The sequence below is a fragment of the Calonectris borealis genome, chromosome 7 (genome assembly GCF_964195595.1).
Source record: "Calonectris borealis chromosome 7, bCalBor7.hap1.2, whole genome shotgun sequence".
In the NCBI taxonomy this organism is placed as follows: Eukaryota; Metazoa; Chordata; class Aves; order Procellariiformes; family Procellariidae; genus Calonectris; species Calonectris borealis.
In genome coordinates this window covers 2,841,786-2,868,505 of record NC_134318.1, presented here as the reverse complement: position 1 = coordinate 2,868,505, position 26,720 = coordinate 2,841,786, and the positions used below count along the sequence as shown (strand labels likewise).

The 26,720-nt window shown below is 44.9% G+C and overlaps 1 protein-coding gene across 4 annotated transcripts in view; it reads right to left on the bottom strand.

Annotated features, from left to right (window-relative positions):
* The window catches only part of RNLS (renalase, FAD dependent amine oxidase), a 76,596-nt gene that overhangs the window by 19,747 nt on the left and 30,129 nt on the right, over positions 1-26,720 (bottom strand). The window lies entirely within an intron of this gene.

The window sequence follows — 26,720 nt, the reverse complement described above, 5'->3', positions numbered from 1 at the left end:
TTACAGTAAGATCTGCTTTTTGCCTCAATTTTATAATCTTCATAAGAAGCTGCACAAAGTAGCATTAGCCCCACTGTGCATTCAGATACTGTTTTATTTCATGCCAAAGAGAAATACAACAGTCTGACTAATCACGGAGTTAGGTACCTCGTCTCTCTTCCTGCAACCGAATGGACGGCCAACGCTTCTGCGAGCTGGAACAGGAACGTGCAAAGACAAAATCACAGCGGTCTCCCACTTGTATGTGAAACTGCACCCTCTCTTGGGCTTGTTTGGAGATTTGATATTGAGAGGCAAAAGAACAGTAATTGAGGTGCTTCATTTTATGCAAAATTCAGCCAACAGGATGAACATCTTGTATGAAGAAAGGAGCAGCTGATGGCTCCGTCCACCGTGACACTTCCCACAGGCAGCAGGCCAGGTGTTGAGCGGCATCTTCAGAAGGACTTCAGCAGAAGTCCTGCCCCAAGGCAGACCAGCCCCATGCGTGGGGCAGGCTGGGATGGGCTGGAGGGGACAGCTCTCCACGCAAGGCTCTGCAGGCGAGAGCCATCTGCAGACTCGTGCACGCCAAGCTGGCCAGGAGTCTCAGCAATGAAGGCCAACCAGCCCGGTGTGAGAGCACCTGGCAGGTCAAGGGAAGGTATTATTCCCCTCAAGTGAGGCCACATCTGGACAGGCTGTGCAGTTTGTCGTGCCCCCCAGTACGAGGGAGACAACAACAAACTGGATAAAGTCCCGTGCAGGGTCACTAACGTGGTCCACTAAAGGGGGTCTCCATTCCCAGGGACTGCCCTGACTCACCCGGACACGGCCCCGAAAAACTCACTCCACCAGCAGAAGCTCTCTCCTCAGGAACCGATATTTCCTGCTGTGCCGAGGCGAGACTCTGGGAACCAGGGCTACCAATCAAACCTCCGGGTTGGTCCATTCTGGCAACATTTCCATGTGGCCTCCCAAAAAGTGCAGGGGCACAACCCATATCCCTGTTCAATGTCCTCTGAGAGGCTCCATAAATAAGCCATGAAGCCTACTATGTCTCGGAAGCCTTGGTGAACCACCAGAGAAGGGTCACCAAGGATATCGAGCCCACTCTTCACAGACAGATGCCTTCTGTCTCTGATGGTCTGCAGTCGCAATCTCTCACCTGAAAACCCACCAGGCTACTCACAGGTATCTGCCCCATCCCATTGTTTCTCTAGTTGCGTATTTTTTCCATGATGTCTCTCCACTCTATCCCTCTGCACGTCATGGAGAAGACTGATTTCAGAGGTCTCCTCCCCTGAAACACTGACTTTGTACAGAGCGCTCTCCTAACTGAGGTTCCTGGCTGGTCTCCCGCTCCCCACCAAGACCTGCGCACTCACACCAGCCTTACCGAATCACCAGCACACCAGAGCATCACAAGTCAGATTCCATCTCAAATCCCATCAGAAACAAACCTTGAAATGCCCCCAAGAAAAACCCTCACAAATTTTAACACAACTATGCTGGGGAACAGAAAAATGTGGGGGGGCAGAAAGAAACACTGATTGACCCACAAAAGCTGGGGAGAGGGGAAAGGGGGAGAAATAAGGCATCTGGCACTGGGGGTGGTGGTGGAGCTGCCTGACAGAGGAAGCCAGAGGAGGGTAGGACTGGCTGAGCACTATGGGGTTTGAAGAAGCTCCCTTTCCCTCTCCAGCCCAATGCCCCCTCTGAGAAGGTGTTGAGGGGGCCCAGCTGCCTCTCACCTCGCCCCTGCACCTAGATCTTTCCAAGGAGGTTCCACCCCTCTCCATGGACCTCAAAAACTCCTCTAAGTGTTGGGTCCAAGACTCCTCAACCTCTGCTGTCACCTTCTCCTGGCAAAGCTGCCTCCACGTAAGTTACGGCGCAGCAGGGTTCCCCTTCGTTGTACCTCTGGTCTGCGATCAAGACCCAGCAACTGTTTAGGATGGAGAGTGCTGTTGGTATGCTACTGCCTTGAACGGCTTCTGCAGCACGCGTACATGGTCTCCGTGGAAGAACAACCCCCGTACAACGTGCTCCAGGGAAAACCAGAGTGGTGGTTGCGAGAGCTGCTCTTCAAGGTCATTTCTTCTTGCTTCACCCTGAGCGTGTCCCAGCTGAGGAACTGCTGGCTCCCATCTCGCCAGGACTCCAGACGTGGTGCAGACCCCTCCTCTGCGTGTGCCGCCTGGCCGGCCGGCTCCAAAAGCCACAGTGCGCAAAGGACCCCGGTTCGCTCTGCCTTCCTCCGGGCCAGGCTGCTCCCCCAGGCCCAGGGCTCCTGGGCGCGCAGGGCTCCGTGCCAAACCTCCAGAGCAGCCGCCCCGGGCTGCAGCGGGGCGCTGGCTTTCATCCCCGCTTTTCCTGCCGTTCAAAGGTTTTGCGTTGACCCGGGCACTGGCAGGACTCCCCCAGCTCTGCGAGTCTCCTGCAGGCTGTCACCTCCGTCCTCCTCCATCCTTCCCCTCTTCTCTCCAGCTTCTGCAGCCCCCGGGAGCGGGAGATTTCGTGGCGTGGCACCGCCGCTTGGCAAAGCCTGCGACGAGGAGGGGATTAAGCAGGGACGTGGGGCGAGCTGGAGGACTGCCCCGGAGGAAAGGATGCCAGCGCGAGAGGACCTTGCGCATCCCGCCCCGCTGGAAATGTTCCCTGGCCTGCGCTAACTTCCCGCTCAAGCTGTGAATTTAACAGCGCAGGCACATGGTGCCAGCATCCGGGAACCGTCTCGGGGGCCCTTTACTGCCAAGTCGGAACAGCTACGTTAGCGATTTCAGCAGTGCGTGTCCCAGTTCCTCCTGGCAGACAAGAGCCTGGACAGGGAACAGAGCTGCTGCTAAACACACGCCGCACGGCGGAGGGGACAGATCTTGTCCAGAAACACCCGTCCTTTTTCAGGTAAGGACTCTGCACAGCTGGGGTTTGAGATGTCCACCACCACCAGGCCCCCTTCTTACAGCTGTGACAAACAATCGCAATGTATTACGCATTCTTGCTGCGCTTCGAAAGAATATAAAAGTCCTATAAACAAGCAAATAAATATGAAGCTGTAATATCCCATCTAAAACACAACTCTTTGTCCAGGTTACTTTGGCAACTCCCTTCCCCTTGGGGAAGAAAAAACAAACAAGACCTCCTCCAGCCTGCGAAGCAAATTCCCCCGGCAAAGCTCAGCACGCAGAAACCTCTGCGCTGTGGGAATGCATCCGAGATGGAGATGAACTGCCCAGCTCGGGGGCTGCAGGCAGCCTAAGCACGTTCCCTGCCTCTGCTCCGCAGCGCGCACGGGCTGCTGCAGGGCAAGGGACCGGCGGGTCTAAATTTGCTCGGGCAAATGGTTTATTACACGGAGAGCTTCAGCAGGTACCACCTTCACGACGTTAAGTGTGGCCAAAGCCCAGCCGGCCAGTTGGCTCTGAAGTACCTCGTTGAAGACTTAACATCGCTTTATGGACCTGTCTTCACAAGCTATAAACTTTCAGAAGGTTAGGGGTCATTGGGGATGGATGTTGCAGTGCAGTAATCAAAGGTAAGTTACAATTTCATCAGCTTTAAGTAGACACGTACACATGGAGCTCAGCCGGGGGATGCTGGGGAAAGCGGACGAAGCCCAGCTGAGCAACCTCCCTCCCAGGAGAGAGGAGGGGAGGCAGGGCAGGCAGCTTCGAGGGTGTGGGCACCAGCCAGGAGTGACAGAGCTGTGACTTAACAGATCAAAGGGCTGTAAACAGCTCGGGCGGCTCGTTCACAGCGGCGAGGGAAGGAAGAGCTTCGGGAAGAAGTCGCTTTTCAAAGCCTTGGGGAGATGGAATAACACACGGGCTAAGGACACCCAGCGCCCGCAGGCGTTTCGGGGACAGTGGCAGGTTGCTCACCGGCGAGAAGTGAACCCCAGAAACACCGAGGAGTTTCTCCAGGCTCAGTCCTGCCCCGTCCTGGGGTAAACCGGAGCTGGGTGGGAACCTGCAGGGTGGAAGCGGAGGGGCAGCGCTGCGATGCTGGGCACCCCACACGCCAGTGCATTGGACCTGCGGCCAGGCTCAGGCTTGAGGCAGCTGCAGCAGGTCGCTGGGGGCCGTGCCCGGGCGAGTCGGGGCATCCCCGGGGAGGGGGATCCCCCACCGCTCGGGGCCCGTCCCAGGGACGCCCCGCTCGCGCGGGGACGGGCTGTGTCCTCGGGGCCGGCTGGGGTTTCCCGCGCGGCAGCTTGTGCCGGTGCCTCTGGTCTCTTTCTGACCATACCAGAAATGACTAATACCCATTGTCCAAAACAGCCAGGTTTAGATCTCAAAATTTAGAAGTGTATTAATTCAATTACTGATGTACGTTTGCTAACCAATTTGCTTAATTATTGCTTAGGTTTTTTAAAAATCATGTCTGCGGTTCACTGGATTCTAAACTGCTGCAAATTTACAAAACCGAGGAAGTTTTTATAGCTTGAGAAGACAGGCAATAAAGTGATGTCAAGTTTGAAATCCAGCAACAAAAAAGCTGAACCGTATGCAAAAACAATGCTACGAGTTGTAAGTCTGAGGTTTTTCCCCTGCTCCATCCATTATGCGTTTCAGAAAGGCCAACAAGTTGATCTAAGGACATGAAGAGAGCCTTCATTTTGAATTTCCATACTTTTATTGGTTTAAATGAAAACCAGACTGTTGTTTTAATGTTGTGTATGAAACCACAAAATAACTATTAATTTTTCCCCTTCCAACAAAAACGGTTAAGATGATTTTAATAACATTTTGGAAAAAAAAAACAGCTTTCAGACCACGGAATTGTCCAGCATACAAGAATCAGCCATATTTTTAAAGCAATGCATAAAGACATGAAAATCTTATATTTTCCACTCAAAAACTCAGCTACAGCTGCACTGCGAATGCCACTGAAGTAAATGTCCTCTGGAGATTTCATCACATCAAAGCAAGGGGCATGTATACTTTATTTGCTGTTTCTCTAGACACTGACAGCAGAGTGGATTACTTATCTGTAACACTCAATAAATATAGTAAGGGCCTTTTATCTGCTGTTCCAGTACGTTAATGTCACCTCGCCGCCTCACTCATGTTGTGGGAAGGAGAGGACCCAGAGATCCCATTAGGGCCAGCAAGAGAGAGGAGAGCCAAGGCTTCAGCTGGCAGGCTGGGAGCGCGGGCACCACGCCATCCGGGAGGCCAGCACCGAGCCCAGCCTACCATCGCAGGGGCCAGGGAAGCAAAAATAAACCCAGCTGCTCCAACGGCCAAGAACCGACTAGGACGATCAAGGTTTAATCCTGGACGTTTAGTCTTTTGCCAGCAAGCAAGGGAGGGGATTGCAATATGCACCTTTATCTGCAGAAGGGCGCTGCGGGAGCTAGGCAGCACCAGCTCGTGGCAGTTGGCAGAGGCTCCGGCAAGGACTCGACTTGCGACTGCAATTTTGAGCAAGCAGAGACGGGGAAGAGACACGATGGGTTGGTACAGAATTCGGGTCAGTCCGGTAGCTGAAGCAGATAGGTTACCCGTAACTTCACACAAAGTCCCGGGTACCTGCCACTGTAGGACACAGCTGCCGGGGACAGGGAGAAACCACATTCAGAACTGCAGGGAAAAGCAGAGGCTACAATGTGAGATGCATTTAAAATAATACTTTTTTTGGAAAGTTTTGCTATTCCTAATTCAGTACTTCTAAAAGCTTGTGGCTACTTATCTCCCTGTCAAGTCACCACATGATTTCAGTGCTCAGCTGGGATGCTTGTATCCAGCTCTTGCATGCACATACGGATGTGTGGGCAAACGTGGGTAAACAAATTGAGATCCTGGTTTGAAAGACTTCCAGGGATGAGAAGGAAAACACTCTTATTTTGTTTCACTGTCCAGTCTTGCTGGGTGGCACAGAGGACGTTGCATCCTGACAACTAGCAGCTCCAAAGAAGACAACAAACAGCCAGATATAGATCGTGTTTTATCGCACACAGCTATCGCCTGATATGTTCAAAATCGCTTACTAGGTATGGCCAAGGTAACTGTCAATCTAGAGACATCTAGACATTACTGGCCACCGAAGCACTAAGAATAAAAACCTATAGCAGTACTTTTAAGGAATGATAGCGCTATTAAAGCAGCAAAATACGAGGACGGTGGACTTGTAGTTTTTTCTTTTAGGAAAAGATCGCTCTTTTTAGTCTTAGCTTCTTTTACTGGAAACTCCTTATTCTTCTAATAATCCGACAGCTTCAGCTTTGGTAGGAATAGTACTAGAGCCTGGCTTGAGCTTTGTGACTTTTCCAGAATATCCTCCCAATTCAGCGTAACTCCTGCTCCTTGCGGGCCTGCTTTCAGCACTTTCTTAAGCCATTCCTAGCAAGCAGGTCTGACGCAGGGGTGTCTGATGGGACTAGCGGTTTCTGCTAAGCACAACAGTCCTGCTGGGGCCGTAAGAAATCAGGAAAAATGAAAATACTGTGTAGGGTACTGTGATTCGTATCAAGGGATGAAACAGCCCCCCGTATCCGTCCACAAGGACTACAGGAGGGAAAAGGTGCTTCTACAGTTACCCTCCATTCCTCTCTGCTTGTGTTTTAGCAAGCAAAAACTTCAGCTGAAGCTTTGCTTATGCAGTGCCTCGGTACCAGCTCCTGCTTCGACCTATTTGCAAAGAAAATATCCCGTTCATCTCTTGAAAGGCTCAGCATCACGGTTGGACAGCGAGATGCCCCTGCGTCCCGGGAGGAAACCAGCTATCTTTTGTCACTGCCCAGCCGCCCCGTTTTCAGGACTTTAGCTTCCTCTTCTGGAAAAAAAACCCGTCCTGCTCAACTTCCAGTCCCCACCTGCCGTGGGATGGCACAAAGAGAAATAAAACATCCTGCCCGTTTCCTCTTGTTCTCTCTCCCACCTTCCGGAAAATTTTGTCAGACATATGGATTTAGGAAAACCCAACAAATTTATGAAGGATCTTGGTTGGTGTTGCTTATTTTCCAGCAGATGGATAAGCTGGTGCACAAGCTGCCCTGCAATCCCCTAGCACTCAACTCGGCCTTTGACTAGGAAGGTTTCTCTCCATCTTCTTCATTTTTTCCATACTTTATTTCTGTGACCATACGCTTCTCTCACAGCTATGCTCTCAATAACCCTTATTTCCTTAGACTGCTTTGCTTAAGATTTTATTTGCAGCATCTGACTTAGTGATACGCTGACAGCAAATCTAAATGCGTCAATCAGATGATGTCGGTGACACAGTATTTGTAAGTGGCTAGTGATCACCACTATTTTAAAAGTTAAAAAGGAAATTCTGTGGTTAAACGGCAACAAAGATATTTTTAGCCTAGGCATCAAGCTAAAAGGTTTTAATAAGACGCTCACCCAGCAGAATAGGCAGCTCGGCTAAGTACCTGGAGATACAGTTTATTGTCACAGCTGGCAGGGTGCTGCCATAGCTCTGTTCAGGACGGCACATTACCATAACCCTCACACAACGAAGCCTCCTTAGCTGGTAGCCTCTTCTTCCCCGGCAGGCTTGCGGAGACCTCTCCTACTGCTCTCCGGAGCAAGAAGCCGCTGCCCTGAGCCCTCTCATTGAGTGGTGACAAAGGACAGAGTTTTCAGGCAATCCCCCTCTGCACAGTCATCGGCGCTGACACCGCGCCATGACACTGGCCCTCTGCCACCGCGCTGACCGCTTCAAGATGCAGGCTGTTCCTGCTGCTGCCTTTGCGTAGGAGGGAGCAGAGGTTATGAGAAAGGCTTCGTTTTTAAGTTCAGCTTCCTTATCAAACAGCTCGAGATTTTTTTAAAAAGGCAGCGTAACAGTTAAATGCAACCATGCCTATATCTGCATTGGGATACTCACTAAACATAGTTATGTCTTGCAATATACTTTTCGTTTTCTTATTATGTGCAGTTTTTGTTTGAATAATCCTGTTTGGATCCAACGCAATGCTCACTCCTGCGTGTATGCAACATCTATAACAACTTAAATAATTATTTCAAATCACTGTGGTCCTGGTTGACTTGGCATAAAGCTTCTTTACCTAAAGTGTGTGGCACGTGAAGGAAAGGCGTATTTAGAAATGTAGACGATTAAGTAGAAAAGAAAGATGCTGGGAAAAAAAAGACAGTACAAGTAACGTTTTATGAAGTTTACGATTTTGAGAACTAAGCTTGAATACCTGTCCACCAGCTGCTCCTGACAAGATGAGTAGCAATTCACTCACTATTAAACTAAAACCTCCATCAATTTTCACAGGAAACATTTACATTAATCTCCTACAGCACCGCACGTTGCGTTCGAGTCAACTTTTGCTATCAACAGAGAAATGAAACCGTACCGTTTCTAGGACTGGGGACAAAGCTGGCACGAGGGCAGAGCACCACCAGCTCCCGCCTCCCAGAAGAAGGGCAGGTGAGAAAAGCGGAGGGGTGAGGAACCAGAGGAGATGCCCCGTGGGATCTTTGCCAAACACCGGACCGTGCTGCAGCTGCTGCGCTAACATTCGTTTAGCGGTACGGAAAGGGCTGTACTGCTCTGAGAGCCGATGCATTCGGGTGCGTGCGCCCTGGCACCACCCCAAAGGCCGAGCCCAGTGCCTGCCTCCTCCAGCCCAAACTGGCACAGATCTTGCGTTTTTGTTGTAGGAGACCGGTCGAGGAGCATGCTGCAAAACTACCTTTACTTTCTCTCCCTTTAACTGGATCCCCGTTATACCTATTTATATGCTCAGGTCATACTTTTTACCAAAAAAATCCCTGATCCAAAGCAATAATCTTTTTTGTTACTTTAATATATAATTCAATTTTTAAATTTAACAAACCTCTATCCTCCTTCCCCAATTCCGTAGCTTATTCTTAACCCGTATGCTGTATTATACACAGCTGAGGAGGTACATGCCGTTCTCTTCAGGCTATATTCTCAGTGTCCGATTTGCAGATGGATTTAAGCATATGTTGAGGTTAGATTCACAATTTTTGTATTTTTATTAATGGGGAAAATAACTTTTCAGACTCATTCTTTGGGTGACTGGGTTGTGAGTGCAGAAGCTGACCTTTAACCAAAAATCTAGTCATTTCCTCAGTGATGCCATCGGAAGCAATGCAGCCCCTGAAGATGCGTACAACGACGGCACACGGCATTTTAGTCTCATGAACCTGCAGCATATGCGATGCCCACACACAACACACCACGGAAATGCCGCTCACTGCGGTTCGTGTGTCTATGGTTTTGATTCAAAATTAATGACATCTTAGTTTAAAATATGAACCTCTGCTAAGCTTCCACCCTGGGAAGAACAGAATATGACATTTATGAGTAAGTAAAACTAAAGGAGAAGACAGTAACTGGTTTTTCACGATCCAAACTCTTCCTACAGTTACATCACCACCCGCCTGGGGAAAGAAAACTAGTCTTGTAATGGTTCAAAGTGCCCGTATTTTAGCTGGGGAATTTCTTCCCGTTTTGCCTGGGAGGGAGCAGAGATAAATACCTCTGTGGAGCCACCAGGACAGACTGACTCCTTCCAGCAAGGAACGAAGATACCCAGGGATTTTCCAGGAGATTTTGGACGTGCTTGGAAATTTGAGTAACTTACAAAGAACCCCAAGAAATTAGTCAATAAAGTCCAAATAAAAAATATAATATGCATGTACACTCCAGTTTCTACTTAGTAATAATTTGTAAGTAATGACGTAGAATATATACATGACATGCCAACTCTGATTAGCAAGACTGCAAATACAGTTTCCATACGATAGGGCAGAGCAACATTTATTATGTGTAATTCTCACAAAGCCCACTAGTTTCTGTGACTGGCATTGAAGTTGACAGAAGCTGAAGACATCTTCAAGAAAATCTGATTTTATTCAGAGACCTCTGTATAGATTTAAGATCTCATCTTTGAGATAAGAGACTTGGAAAAGTTTAGCTGAAAATTAAATAAAGCTCATTGTCACATTTCCTCTGGATTAATTTGCAAATTAATCCAGATTCATCTTCCTGCTGTGCCGTGTCATTACAGAGGACTTAGAAGAGCTTCCTTCCTGCATCAAGTTACGAAGTACTACACGCAGTTGTGTTACTCTCAGGTGCCAAAATGTAAAAGGTCATTACTTACATAATCTTCACCATAAAACATTTAGCAAATAACTTACGCACCTACTGTACACAACATTGAGCTGAATAATAAAGTTGAGAGGATTTATTTTCTTTAAGTATGACACTAGTTGCCGAAACAGCACTAAAAGCTTATCAAGGCAACAAAGAAAGATGTTGGCTTACTGCTCTGTGTTTTGACTCGGACAGAATAAACGCATAAATAAATTGAATTAGATCTGCCTGACGTTTCTGGCTTCTGGGCTGCAGCTCCCCACTGACTACGGTGGAAGACCCTAATGGCACGCAGAGCTGAAGCACGGCACTTGGAGGCTCATCCGCAAGGTCTCAGCAGAGACTTGCAACGCTTCCCTATAACTAAACTCAAGTCAATACCTGTAATGCAATACCAGACAGGGGTAAGGCACACTCACAGAATCAAAACGCAGCTTTACAATAATGACAACAAAGTTATTTCAATTTAAGTGAGTACTAGAGAAAATGCTTTCAAGCATTAATTATTGAGGAAGGATTCAGCTGGCCACTGGAAATCTCCACTTAAGACAAAAAAATTAACATATTTTCCTCTCTTTTTGAAGTACATGCGCATGTCTAGTTCAGTACCAGGAGGACACAAAAGGAAAGAATACAGGGTAGAGCTGTACACATCAAAAAGACGCAAGAATTGTATTCAATTTTTGCAAGAACCCCCTTGGGGTGATTTTAGGGGATTTTTTCCCCCCTTCAGGCCAGACTTGTTAGTAAGTTTCAGTATTACCTCTACTCGGACCTCTTCTCTTTTCATTTTCTGAATCAGTCCAAACAGCTTTATTGGGCTTTCCAGTTCTTGTGCTGGAAGAGAGGTTTATACTTCCAGAGACCGCTAATACAATGCAGCTGTCTCTTCCAGGCTGAGGAATCCCAGGCTATTTAGTCATCCCTTGCCGAGAAGCCACTCCATGCCTCTGGCCATCCATCCCTGTGGGCATCTCTGAAGCTTTTTCAATGATGAAAACACAACTGCACGCAATATTGAGGTTGCAGGCACACCAAGGATGTATCTAGCAGCATCATGATATCACCCTCTTCTGTTCTCTATTTATTTAATTCATGTTTAACCTTCAGTTTTCTTTCACGGTCCTAGGGAGAGATGAGCTTGTATTTTCATCGGATCTCAAGCTCTCACTGAAGATCAGGTCTCTGCATCAGATATATGAAGTTAGGACTGTTTTTTTTCAATCGCTTTACATATTTACACTTCCAATCACAAAACGAAAGGGGGACAGAAGAAACCATTGCCCTTTGCAAAGAGAAACAGAACATGTTAGAAGGACTGGCATCTGTATTCACATAAGACAGTATCTGAATGGAGCTGGTGGATCATGGTGAGAGGCGGCAGTGTTGGAAGCATCGTGCTGACACAAATTTTGGAAACGAGTGGAAGAATACATACAGAAGATGCTCCAATCAACTTGCATCTTACTTGAGTAGGCCAACTACACAACCACACAATCAAGAGAAAAACACTGGAGAAAGAGAAGTCTCTCCCTCCCCATCCCTTCTGCCAACGCTTACCCGGCTTTCTGTCACAAGGAAGACCCAATGTCAGCTCCGAGCACACCATTAGCACTGTTGCCGGCCATTACTTTGGTACTGCAAGTTTAGTAATACCTTGTATTTTCACGCATTTTCCAAGTAAGGAACATAAAAATAGGAGGAGCTCGGCCTAATGAAATCTGAGCAGCAGCCTGAGTGGCCAGTTCTGGTCCACCTCCTCAGCTCTGACACTGACCTGCAACACGGCCTTGGGCAAGTCACGTAGGCTTCCTATACACAGGTTTTCTAGTGCTAAAACAAAAGTAACTAAATGATCTTTCCCATAACGTTGTGGGAATTAATCAATCAAATTCCTTCCTGAACAGTAGATGTAGTAGAACTGAAGAAGATGCAGCCAAGAAGTGGTTTGCTGCCATCCCCTCCCCCTGTGATGGTACAGATATAGTTTCCTATGTTTTTTACTGGTAAGGAAAGATTGTGTTAAATACTGGAGAATCTGTCTGCTGCTTTAACTATTTAAGAAAAATGGTTACTGGGGAACTAAATGACCTTACATGTCTGTAGGGAATTTTTGACATCTATTCTACCGTTAATTCTCAATATTAAGTTTTGTTTTCTCAATTCATCATAAACAGTTTCCCTTTTTAAATATTATTAATGACCATGAATTTCTATCTGCCACATAATTTCTTGAGCTTAAATGTTTCCAAGCTGCTTCTCTTCAGTTCGTTGGTTTGGCCTGAATTTGCCTACATGTTTTATCATCCTCAGGTGGGCCATCTAACAGCTCTGCTCATCTCCACTCTCTTCTACTGCAGTAAACCCGGACCTATTGACAAGGACCTCACTGATGCATGCTGATACATCTCTGGGGAAGTGTTGGACCTAGCGAGAACGGTGTTCTCCCAAAATTACTCTCCTGATGCATGGCTAGGCGCATCTCCAATCACACTGACCTTGTGCGGTCACTTCACTGGTGGTGGAAATGTGAACTGCACTGCATTTACTGATTTTGCAATACCTTGAAGAAAGCCGGACACCTGGCTTCTCTAAAAGATGTAAGCCGTGATGGTAGAGTCAAACATGTACATGGATATGAACATCATTTAGTATGGTTTTTTTTTTAAATCTGCAAAGAATGATTCCCTTATGGAGGGGATAGGAATAAGCTTCCACCACAGCAAAGCTGGGACCAGTATCAAAGTAGAGAAGCAAACAAAAAGCAGCACAGAACAAATCCCAAAGTGAAAAGGGATTCTGAAGTCACTCTTAGCATGACGAGCCCTGAGACCACTCAGGAGAGGTAGAGTTGCTGCAAGGAGATGGTTTTCCTCATTTGATAAAGTTCTGTCCTCTCCCTTGGATCAGCGAGCTGAAAACCCAAGAAATATTGAATCCCTCTGTTCATGTCACCATATGCTGAGGAAAGTGTTCACTAATTAAAAGGCAAAAGGATCATGATCAGAAAGCTACCAGTGAGAAGTGGAGGAATGGCACTGGCACAGAGACATGCCAGTACTGAGGTGCTAGAAAATTCATGACAAATCACACACAAATATTTGCAGAAAAAAGGACTAAATTATATTTGGAGGAAGTCTGTGATTTTCTACTGTTGGGAGAAATCTTCTCATCACGAGCTTAAACACTGAATACATTTAAATGTAATTTAAACTCCCAATGAGGCTTTCAAGTCGATGTTTGCAAAGGCATACAAATTATTTCAGAGGATGGGCTCGTACTCCACTAAGACCGAAAGAACGGTGCTTGGTTTGTCAATACACCTACCTATAAGACAAGCAGCAGGAAGATGCAATAGGTTTCAAGGGAAGAGAGGAAGACAGAAGGTAGCAAGCGAGAGACATTCAGAGAGGTGACACAAGGCAAAGACACTTGTTTCTCACCTCACTGCCAGGAAAAACAAATACTTGCTAAATGCAATCCACCACAAACGGGCACGTGTAAACACAATGCCCATACCAGGGCCTGCACTACCTAGCACTAGTAGCTTTCTGATTATCAGCCTTTTGCCTAATCACACCTCATTACTCCCTGCCTCAGAGGATTTTTATGAAGCCTTTAATTCACCCCAAATACTTTTTAAAAGCAGCCAGTAAATGCACTTCCCACTTATCAGTATTTTAGGGGCTTGTGGGGAAGGAAATAAAACCATAAGCTTTATTCTTTCAAGAGGAAAATAAAACTTCTCTGAAGAGCAAATTTATCATAAAACGTAATATCTAATGGGAAAGTTTATTTTTAGAAGCTGTCTGCACCGTAATAATTAGTTCAACAGAATTTGGGACACACAGTTTCAGGAATCCATATCCTGAGAAAAAGCTACATAATACTGGAGCATCACAGGGCTGATGATCTTTATAATCATGTCACGAACATCTACAGATCCAAATTTGGATAGAATGTAAAGCTTAATATTCACAATATTGTGTACAAAATGTAAAAAAAAAAATCAAATCCATTTATTTTCATTTGAGAAATATCTAAGCAGTCTTGAAAGACAAATCAAATCCACTTGCTGGGGAAGAAGACTCTATTGGACAATGGGAAATGCTAGGACTTCACAACTACCTGCCTGGACAGACGTTTCCTGCAGGAAGAAATTCTCATCCACCACATCTTTCAGAATTTACATGACTCTCATCTCTAAAAATGCCCCAGATAAACCATTCTCTTTTAATCTCACACCAAATTATGTTAGCTTTAATATCAACCACCAGAACCGTGAAATACACAATAATGCCCCCCAGATAAGCAAAAAGACCCAGGCTATAAAATGCCACTTAGAACTACACACGCCATACTGACACTATCCATAGCTAAAGTACACATGAGATTTGCTTTTTGGTTTTGTTTTGTTTTTTTTTTTTTTTTAATCAAATAGGTTGGAATATAGTTCTTTCTGGTTTTTATTTTGCTTTTATTTTTTTCCCTGCAGCTGAATTAGTTATAGACTTTGCGGGGCTTTCTTTCAGGCAAAGACTGAAAAGCTGAAACAAACAGTTTTACCCTTTTACTATTTTTAGAAGCGTATTTGAATTCTTATGTGCATATTTCAGTAACTAAAAAGGCAGGGGAGAGGGGAAAACATCATTTCCGATGTATTCCAGCACAGCAAAAGGGAGAATGTGATGCAGTGGATAGAAAGGGATAGGAAGGAGAGAAAAGGGAAGAAACCAGGACCGAATAAAGAAATGCAAGGGGGTAGGCAGAAGGGCACATGAGAATCAAGGTACCAGAAGAAAGACAACATGAAATACAAGGCAATAGGGCAGAAGGAAAAGACAATGGAAAACATGGTGGAGGTAACAGATTCACAAACAAAAAAGTTTAAGGTAAATCACTTTTCAAAAAGAAAGTGAAGGATGAATCAAGAGAAATGTGAACTAAATAAGGAAAACATAGAACTGAAGTCCTGAAGAGAGAGGCAGACCAGAATGAAGGCTCACAACCGAGATTAACACACACTTTTGTGCATTTCCATGGCAGATGTTCTGTCTCCCTAAATTTAGAAGGGACAATGGGATGAATCCTTTTACTGAATTGGCAGGGTACTTTATTTTCGATTATGCAGTTCAAGAATTAAAGATGCCTTGGCTGGTGCTAAATGTCTGAAAGCCTTGACCATATTCTGGTACCTTCGCTACGGGTAATGTGGGTTTTGGAGATAGTGCTTATGCTAAAATCATTTTTCTGTTTTCTCCTTCAACTGCCCAGTGTTTTGCAGCACATGCCAGTTTGAGGGTCTGTGCATTTCCTTCAGGTGCAGACCTTAGCCACATAAATAGGCAGGCTCTTTAGTTCCTGATGTTTTCATACTAAAATTTAAACAAATATTTAATGTTGAAATAAGGGACACAAAGGATGTGCTGGTGGAATAAATCTAGTGTGTTGGACGCTGCTGAGATTGCTACCAACAGGAGTCCATCCAAATGGAGACATTTAAGTGAGGTTCACACGTGTCACTGATTCCTTAAGAAAAAAGATGATCGGAATTTATTTTGCTTCTGCAGTTCACTTAGTCTAAAAAAACCATAATCCTTGCTTTTAAAATGTCTCACATAACTCAGGCAAGTTCAGTTGACCACAGTGGACTCAACATTTAATGCAGGGTTGCCTGCAACTGCAGAAAACTAGACATCATGCCCTCAGTGGACCACAGCAGCCCATGCTGCTACTGCTAACACCAGTGCGTCTGTCGAGATTGCTCTGCTTCCCCAGGTATGTTCTACAGACAGCTTTTGCGTGCGTTGCTCCACATTTTAGAGCTCAAATGGGAAATAAGTTTATGGGGCTTTATACTGGACGTCTCCTATCAACCAGACGTTAGTAAGCAGCTGTCATTGTCATCTTTACAGTTTGGGGTTAAAACCGATGACTGTCTTAACAAATTAAATGTCTCTGCTTACTGATGTAAACTTTACAGGAAACCTGCAGTCTGGAGTTACCAACACTTTACTGAAGCTAAGACAGTTACCAGTTTAAGTTTTCTTAAAAGATTTTAAAATTTTTTAAAAGATTACTCTGTAACTTAGCATTTGGTTACCAAATATAAATTAAAATTTCCACCCACCCACCCATTCCCTAACAGGGAATACCTCAGGTTCTAGGAGACATTGTCAGAACTTAAAAAACTCTTTCAAAGATTTCCTCTGTAACTGCTGAAAAGAATAATCTAGGGAGCTGCTTTTCTTCTCCCAAATATGCTATGTGAGTTGTGATTTACTCTTCTGAACTGCACAACCATGCCAGAACAGATCTGTCTATCATAAAGTACCTTAAAAAATGATGTTCTATAATTGAATGCACAGCACCACTACCAGTCCTAAACAAGCTTTGAGTTCATTGTACATTTTCAGAAAACAAACCGAAAGGCTAAGACAATAAACAAACAAACCTGAATAATGATTCAGGCCCACCAGTAGATGCAATGGTAAAATACACTAAAATACAATGAATGCAGAAATGTTCATTTGTATTATTGTCCAAATATAGAACAAAAGGAGGAGGACTTGTATCACATAAGGAGGATGACAAAGCATCTTCAAATACAGAAATACAGTACTGAGAAAGCTGTTACTATTTATAAAGACTTGACCAGCAACAAATAATAGATAGTTTCCACTCAATAGTACTAAAACAACTGGCTGCTCTCCCTGTGGCCTCTTTGATGTAGATTTTTAACATATCCTGGAATTCCAGGGTAATCACAGAGATGTGGAAGGGTTTGAATATTGTGCCAAAAGGACAAACAGAAGTGACTCAGGTAGGGGAAAAAAGCTGACATCAGTCCCCAAGCATAGTGAGTGAAATCTGATGGGGAGCTCACTCAATAAAAATGACAGAATTAAGGCAACATGACTTCAAAATAGGTCTTCCTGAGCAAATCTAACCTCTCTTCAGAGAGGCTGCCCATTTGGATTAAAGTAAGGACATACAGGCAACACACGAATCTTTGTAAGGTATAAAACTTAGCCCTGTACGGCATAAAGCTTAAAAGAGAGCATCATACTGTAACGATTAAGCACATGCTAAATGGTTAGGAACTGGTGGGCTGACAGGTCTTGAGGAGCAGCTGTCAGTGGGTATTTCTAGCGGGTCTCTGCAGAGACTGGTAAGAAGCTTAAAAGTATACAAACAATTTAATTGCTGAAAAATTAATGGCAATGAAATTTGCTAATGGCACAAAGTCTGTCTGAGTGGGCAGTCATGCATGATCTGTATCACCATGCAGGAAGCTAGAGTAGCAAGTAGGAGGAGAGCTTAAATTTGTGTACAACGCTTATCAGATGCATACTGAAATGCCGTGTCCAATTTTGATCTTAAAAAGGATCTGGAAGAAAAAGATGTCTGAGAGGTGGGATAATTAAAGAAGCTCAGCACTTCTCTAGGAGGAGAATTCCCGTCACTAGGAGGATCTGCAGCCGGCCCCAGAAAAACACTTGAAAAGCCAACAACTAGAAAGAAAAGTTTTCAAAAGCACAGTTGGTTAACTAACAGGTGCTTCATCTTTGATGGTTTCTGCAAACCCAAAATGAATCTCTCTACTGAAGTGCCAGCGGGAAACCTAAGTATGCTTTATTGTCATCTAGGTTACTGGGCTGAATACAGAAGGTATGTGGACGGAAGGTGGTGGCCTGTGACATACCAGCGAATAGACACTGATCGAATGGTCTGCTCGATCCTTTCAAACTTTAAGCAATTCATGAGACCTGTGCAAATTCTGCCCTCTGATATCAATCCACAGATTTCGATGAGTTTGAAACAATTTCGTGCTTACTCACCTAGGCATAACCCGCTCCTCATCAAAGCAGGGAATGAATTATGGGAGGGCAAGCATTTGAAGTTCCTTCCAAAGGCTTGGTTGATGTACGCACTGGGAGCGTATAGGCTGTGCTCTCGTAAGGAAAGGGAATTCAGATGAGGAGCACAGGGGAGTTTGCTGCACTGGCCTTTTCAACCGCACCTTTGGACAGGAGCTCTGAAGGAATGGGTGATGCTCCCTCTCTCCCTACTGCATCAGCCCGTATGACTCATTAAGTCAAGATCAAAACATGACTTCCCCACATAAAACAAGGGACCTCGTATCTGCGATAGAAAAGTGACTCTATTATATGCCTCTCAGGGATTTTGGTTCTTCGTACTGTACGCAGTCCGGCAGAGGAAACGCAGTACTCAATCACCGACTAGACACAAGGCCATACAGATAAAATAGCTGCTATTATTTAACAAAACAGCTGTCAAGAACAGCTACCAAACAGCCTCTCGTTTCAAGAGAGTAACTGTCTGGCATTAGTGAATAATTCTTAAGGAATGGGTAGGCCAAGGAAACTTCCCATTTTGGCAGCAGAGCCTTAGTTAAAAAGAAATCTTAAGTTTTATACAAACTTCGTAAGAAGAGGGGGTGGGGAAAGAGGGGAGAAAATACCTTTAATTTAAAAAAAAACACAAAAAAACACTCGAGTGTATCCCAGGTGGCCTGCTCGGTAAGAAAACGTGTCAGGAACAAGCCTCAGGCTGCGAAGAGAGGGGGTGAAGAGCAATCGACCTCAACCTGTTGTGGCACTGCCACTTCCTTCAACATGGCCCCCCGGCGTTACTGCAGCCGTGTACCCCAGAGAGCGCCTTTCTCTCCTCCTCCCCGGGACTGATTCACACAGCCCTTCTGCCTTACCGCTTGCGACTTGGAGGGGTGGCTGAGGTGAAGACGGGAGCCCGCAAGCAGCCAGGCGTTGGAGCTGAGGAAGCAGGATGCGGGACCCGTCCCTCCGCCAGCGCCCAGCGGCGCACAAAGCGCCGGTAGCACTGCCATCTGCTGCGAGAGCGCCGAACGTCAGCCAAAGCCGCCGCGCAGACACGAAGCGGCACCAACCACCTTCCATCCTTGGGCGTGAGGGGTCACGCAGAGAGGTATTAGAGGCCTTTGCTGTGCGAAGCGTTATGTTGCTGTGTAAGCAGCAGACTTCAGCACCTCCAGCCCCCGGGCCAGGCTGTGAAAGTAAGTGTAGGGCTCTCTCTGTTTGCCTTCTGAGTTATTGATTTTTTCTTTTTTCCATATTTAAAACTTCTCTCACTAATTATAGAAAGTATAAAACTGATTTTTCAGACATGGTCAAAAAAGCTTAGAATTTAAGGTGACTCTTTAACTCTAGATTTAAAAAAAAACAAACCAAAACCAAACCCACCATATGTTGCAGAATAAAACTGATACCGCTGTACCCACATGAAAAAAACTATGATGATAGTTGCAAAAACAGTATTTCTATTTCTGAAGAGCTGTATGATATAACCAAAGCTCTCTGCCAAAAACTGCCAGAGAAAAAACTCTTGCAGCCGCCCCCCATAACAAACTCATGACAGGAAAAAAAATGTAAAGAATAATAGTAGAATTATGTTGGCAGTTTAAAAAAAAAAAAATCTTCTGTGGAATAGAATTACATTTAAAAAAAGACCCATTTCTGGATCAAGCACTACAAATTTGGGACCAAATGTCTTGATTCACAGCAAAAATCCCATCAATGCCCATGGGAAGTCTATCTGGGCTGAAGTGTTTACTGAAAAAACATCTAGGTTGCAAAGTAACCGTGGCAATAAGCATCACTTCGTTGGAAAAGGTGATACTGATCATTTCCTGGGCAACGTTTAACTCTGCCCTTTTATTATGTGTTGCATCATTGTTAATTCATATCTAGTAAGGAACAAAGATTCAAAAGGTCTTCAATTAACACACTTCAAGCTGAATAAAACTGCCACTGCATCTTCAGGCTACTGTTCAGAAGGTTCACTCTCAAACACTAGGATCGGAAACGACTTATTTTCGACAAATTCCTTCATTCTGTGGAACTTGGACTTGTCACAAAGGCAACAGAAACCCATTAAAGTGAGTGGTCCAGGCTTCGCAGAGTATCATGTCTCTTCCCTGGATCAACTCGTGCATCTTTAAATATAATCCAGAATAAGCAGCTAAATGTTATCACATTAATAGTAAATAACAGCAGTGCTTTTCAACTTAAACAGACACCCCAAATTAGGAAACTTCTTTTGGAGGAATAAAAACCCCAGGAAAACCTTGTTATAGTTCAGAGCATCCTGCTGAAAACCTACCGGCACAAGTTCTTGTCCTACAAGAATCTCTGAACAACCAGTTATTGAAGGGAAAAATCAATTACAGCTCAGTCCCTTCTGCAGGAAACTGATCCGATATTTTCTCACCTGACTAACTAGAAGTCAGAAAAAAACCAAAAAATCAAACAACACAACAAAATAAAGAAAACCTGTCCGGTTATCTAGAAGCAATTCTTTCAAAAAATCATGTCCTGGACCTTAACAGATGGTCTGCTCTGTTAGTTCATACATAATGCACCTGCCTCATTAAAACATGTTATTCTAAATTTCCTACTTACGCCTTTGGCTAAAAACAAAGCAGAGCAAGTGTATCCTAAACAAGTGTAAAATTTGCAATTTACCTCCATGCTCATTTGCTTGGCATTAACACATGCCCCTTCCTACCCTTGTTCTGTTGTGATTTACAGGAAGGGTATTAAAGTACAGGAACTCTCTCTTCTGGTGTTTGAAATCGGTCTAGCACATAAGGTCCCAGTCCTAAATGAGGCTTTTTATACCATCGCACAAACAATAAAAGATACTTCAGTATTCAAATTACATCAAATTATAGAATGACCATAATGGATATTTCATGGTCAAAAATACCCTAAGCAACACAGTCAATACCAGCCATTTACATAAGTATTGTTTATAAGACTGAAGACTCTTTTTTTTATAAATAAAGACTTTACCTATATGATTGAAGAAAGATTTTTTTGCAGCCATACTTTAAAAAAATAGCTTTTTAAGTTAAGAAAACACTTTACGGTTGAAGCTTTCCTAGTCCAAGTCTCAGCCTGCAGCAGATTTTGCAGTTGGGTAATAAACCCTTTTAAAATATGGTTTATTATGGAAATACTGTCAGAGCCTTAATTAAAGTAGGCGCCACAACAGTAGAGCTGCTTACACAACAAATGGATTCTGCAAAGAACATCAGGCACTCGCTGACCTCTGCATTAAGTGCTTTTATTTCAGCCCACCATTTCAAATGGCACTGTCGATAAAGTCATCTGAATGAGATCACTCGTATATCCCGCTGCACAGCCCACGGAGCGCTCGACAGAAACGAGAGAGATGAAACAGTAGCTAATGTCACCAGCAGCGGTTTGAAACCACGAATGTGCATACGTCTCCCACAACAGGCCAAGGAATCGCTGTTGTCTGGGAAATGAAAAAGGACCTTTAAACCAGACTTTCAGGTCTGAGATTTAATTCAACTTTGTCTCAAATCTGCTGCGTAGATCACAAAGAATTACGCTCCCATGTCAACAATATTTCTGTCTTATTAGATTTTCATAAAGGGTGAAATCCTGGCCTCACTGAAGTCACGGGAAAATTTGCCAACGGCTTCAGAGCCCAAGTTTTATCCAAAGTGAATCAGAGAATCACCTGCTCGTTAGAAAAACCGAGGCTTTTAGAAAAATAATGCTTTATGACAGGAATTCATGATAGGCTGGTGAAATGGATCAAGATGGATAGAGTCTGATAAACGCAAAAATAACCTTAGAATCCTTCTATCAAAGAAATTCCGAGTCCGCGTGTAAAACGCATTCAGCGTGCCTATCCCAAGCAGGAATGTTCCCAGAGCACAGTGCCTCCCATCTTACTACAGCCTTCATTTCGGCATGTGCACCATGTGTCTAGGTTTAATCCCACAGTTCCTTATCCTGAGGCAAACAGAATTCTTTCCCAGTCAATTATGTTAATTGCAAAAGAACTTGTCTGTCCCTAGGGAAACTGTGGGAAGATCGCTGCATCACCACGCCAGTGATTCTGGCCACATCCTCCCTGCCGCTGCAAAACTGCAGGGGAGAACTGAGAAAAAGGGGCTTTTGCCTCCAGGTTTAACTAACGCTGTCAGCTGTGCAAGCAGACTGCTTTGAGGAGGATGCTGAAGGTTGTCCGAATAGATGGTGTCCCTGGACACGGGCAGTTGTTAAGTGGGTTTTGCGGGTTTTTTCAGGGTACAATGCAGGCACAGTCTCCCCTCAATTTTTGCAAATGCCACCTGGGCATCAGCAAATGTCCCCGTTGCCAACTTCCTTTTGGATTTGGTCTTCCCAAAAAAATATTAGGACACCAGATGTTTTGTGATAAGAAAACCAGTCGTATAAAGAATGCCTTGACGTTCAGGTTCATGCAGCGGAAGAAACGCAGTGCTAGCACGTGCAAGGAGCCCTGTTTAGGAATATATGAAGACACAGGATTGAAAACCACGTCTGCTAATGAAAAGCTCGTGGACTGTGCTCTATCCAGCCCACAAAGAGAAGGCCAAAGAATAATTTAATCCCACTGGGATTGCGTAAGTATGGGAAACAAACATCTGATAGAGGACTTTTCACTTTGGCGGACACAAGTCTAATAAGATCTAATGGCTAGCTAAATCTAGACTCATTTCAAGGCATGATATAAAGGGAGAAATAAATCAATCCAAGGAAAGGAATGGAAGACCTCTTGCTCTTCCCAAAAGCTGAAAAATCACAAGCCATAGCAAACCCCACTAAAACATACCAAGCATCGTTTGGATCATCCATCACTGAAAGTGTTTTTGCCAAGACTGGACGTTTCTTTCTAGATCGGCCCCAATTAAAACAGTCTTACGGCCTGCAGGGGCCTGTTCTATCTGGTCATAGTGGTCCCTCTGAGCTTTCTGATTTGTAATGTAATTTTCAATCATGGAACGGCACTGCTATGTGCTCTCCTTGGTTCCATCCTTGGAAGTGTCATGCGGTGCAGGATGTGGTAAATAAAAGCACACAGCGCTTATTTTTAAAGCCGGCTGGGACGAGATAGGGAGGAAAGACTATTTGTGGGTGGTTTAAATGAATGTACTATATTTAATTCATGGCATTCATCAGATGACACAGCAAGAGGCACATAACAAGGATCAAACAATTAAGATTTACTGAGAAAATGCAGTAATTCTGCTTGTTTGGAATGAGTAGAGATGGCCTGCTCCTCAGCCAGCCACTCGATTTTCATTTTCCGTTCACCCGTTTCCCCCCAAAGCCTGGGAGTGAAATACATATTTATTCATGCGGGGTTTAGTGACATCCTATTTAGGAACATAACAGGTCTGTCTGTCCTGCTGACAAATTCTGGTGTGTAAAAGGGGGACAAAACTGAAAAATAAACATGTCTGAGCATGGTCTCCATGTTCAGCATTTAACCGGCTCCAGCTTGCTTCTGATCACTTTTAATTCTTTGTGGATTTGCCAGAGTGGAGGTGGCCAAGCGGCTCTTCTACCTGCCCGACACTGCTGTGCTGCTCGCGATTTCAACACACTTCACACTTGGCAGAGCGGGGGCCAGGTCTGCCAAAAGCTTGGGTAGATTTTTGTAACAAATAATGATAAATCTACCTGGCCCAAGAATGCATTTTTTCAGGAGTGCCCTAGTCTCTCTCCAATCCTCCATGTGATCAACAGACAAAAGGTGCTCTTACCTTGCATATTTCTTTGGAAAGAATGTCTGTAATAATAAAGAAATTCAACTGATACAAAGTTAGCTCAGTGGAAAACTGCAGGAACGGTGAAACAATCGAAGTCATTTGTAAAAACAGACAAAATTAAATATTTGCTCATGCTTATCCAATGGGGCTCCAGAAAAGAAATACTAAAGAACATTTTAATAGTATATTTCACAGCCTAGATAAAAACTGTATGAAAAAAAATCTTGGGCAACTTATCTTTTGAGTAGAAATGAAAAAACTCAGTACTGCTCCGAAATCAGCAGTCTCCTACTTTTTATATGATAAGCAGATCTCTGTTTATTAAATATCAAGTGGCCAATTTTCATTCCACAAGAGTTGTATGTATAATTACTTCAAGTTTTTCTGGAAGGCAGTACTGCAGTGTTCTGGACAGACAGTCATTCTTTTAATGTCTGTACTTCATGAGCTTATGAGTGGGAGCTCCTTTAAAATTAACATGAAAGAACTATACACACATAAAGAGCATATTCACAGCCAGACAAACAATAAATAGCTCAATGAGGTCAGATTGTGATATTACAGCAAAGACTTGTCTAGCGTGTGTGCATGTTATTTAAAAGTTCAAAAAGTCACATACATTTTTAACAAACCAAAAACACACATTATGAGTTTATTACTGTTGAGTCTCCAGACCAATGGCTTAGCGGACTGCAATAATAACCCAAGTTGAAGTTTATGATGTCCCATGTCTTTTTCTGCACGACAGATTTAAGCCCCATGCAGCTCTGTAACCAGACCACAATTCCCACCCTTTACTCACTCAACCTGGGATTCCCATAAACTACAAACTTCCTCCACCATAACTAAGAGAAACTAAAAACAAAAATTATGCAAATGACTCCCCGAAACACATATCTGTGTCTCAGAAAAAGAAAATGAAAATAATTACTCTACTGTAGTTTAAATTCTACATAATTATTTTCTCTCACTTCAGTTAGCACAAGAGAAACAGAAACAGCCTGACTGCTTTGTGGTTAGGTCGCAATGCACTTAGCAAATTTCCACGGTCCCTGCTCTGTTCACGTTAAATTAGAAATTCCACAGTTTTGAAAAAACTAGTAACTCCTCAAAACAGAGAAGTGCAAATGTAGCTGTTTAACCACCCTAAAACCCTGTTTAAAATAAATCCAGTTCGTTAAGTAAGGAAAGGAAGTAAAAATGTCAGCATCGCCCCTACCACATTTCCTCCAGTGCTGCATGTGGGGAGCATGTCAACATGAAAACCACGCAGTGTCGTCAGCCCAGGAGAGAACCGTGGTTATTTGCACCTCCGAAACCCGGGACTCAGCTCAGCCGGGGAGGGCCTAGCCCCGTGCAGAATGCAGGGGTGGTCCTGCTGTCCCCAGCTTCCTGCAAGCCTGGACTGGAAAGGGAATTTTTCTGTTGTCAGGTTGTAGGATTTGGGAAAGGCCCTGGAGGGGGAATTCCACCCTCAGGCTACGCTAAAATGTGGAACAGCCTCCCAGGGGAAACTCAGCTGGTCGCTGAGTCAGGGCTCATTTTGTCCCTCTGTCTCACAGACTTCACGTTTCTGGGATATTTCAGAAAAACCTCCGCAGCACAATCTTGCCGGTGGCCGCACCCCACCTCGTGTAGCTGCATCTCTTGTGTAGCTCCTAGAAGCCCTCCCTATAGGCAGGCGGCCGAATCTTTCGGTGGAGGAGGAAGCCTAACAAAACTCTTTCCCCTACACTTGCGAAGGAAAAGGACCACCAAGACACAATACGTCGCTTCACCTGGGCCTCCACGACAGAAGCAAACGGGGAAAAGGGGAAGCTAATTCGGCTTCCCCCGGTGCACACCTTCGTGCCTCCTCTGGGAGCGCGCTCCCAGCTCTGTGACTTGGGGACGGACCCAGCTACAGCAGCACTTTCTCTGGATGATCAGCGTCGCCGAGATGGAAAAGGCCAAAAAAATCCTCGGTACTAACTCCGCAACAGGGGGAACATGCTCCTAATTGAACCGAGTACCTCTAATGAACAAGGTTACGAAGACAGCTCACTAATTTTAAACCGATACCGTTACCAGCTTCCAAATCAAAGTTATTAAATCCCCGTAGAAAACAAAATAACTGCTGAATTTTATAAAACTTGGAGAAACACCCAGTGATGCCTCTGTAAGATACAGAGTTACCTGTGGCAGCAGAGGAACCTCTTAAGACTCTGCGTGGCTTCCTTCATTTCACCAGCTGAAGTTACAGGGATTATCGCTTCCGAGGGACCTAATCAGTACCTGAGCCTAAAAGTGCCCCTGAGCCTGCTTGATTGCTTAACTCCTAGCTGGCGACATCCCTCGGAGCAGGACTGAGCCAGCCGTAAACCTAGCGTGCCTACTTGTTCTGGCAGGGCCCTGCCAGCGCCGGCTGCCGCGCCGGTGCCCTCCCAGCGCCATCTCAGCCCGCGGGCCTGCCGAGCTCCGCCTGAACAAGCCCCAGCCCCCAGCAGCCCCGGGACGTCCGCCAGACAAACCGCCGGCCGCCCTGCCGTCTGGAGGCCACGACCTCACCGCTCCCTTACAAGCCGGTCGGAGTATGCCTCCTCTGGTTAATGGGTTTGCGTGGTCCCGGCACGCCAGTGTTTTCACGCGCCCCCTTATTTCCGCACCACAGGGGATACCTGCCTGGAGTTCTAATGCAACAGCTCTCCAAACTAAAGCAGGTTACCTTCTCCTAGTTGTTAGGAAACACAAACGCTATCTAAAAGCATTTAAAGAGCTGTAAATTACATTAAAGACCTGATTTTAAGGTTTTCATAAAAACTTGCACTGGGCTTAAATTTGAGAAGAGAGTCAATTTGCCCCCTGGTTTGTAAATTGTATATTCACATGAAGGATGTCACGGGGGAAAAAGTCTCAAATATTTCCTGCATTCATATTAACCAATACCACAAACATAAGCACCTACAGAACTCCTTTTACTTTAAAGGGGAGGAACTTAAGACACAGTTTTCAAACCGACTGCGAACAAGACTACAAAAGCACAAAACCTGACAACTGGGAA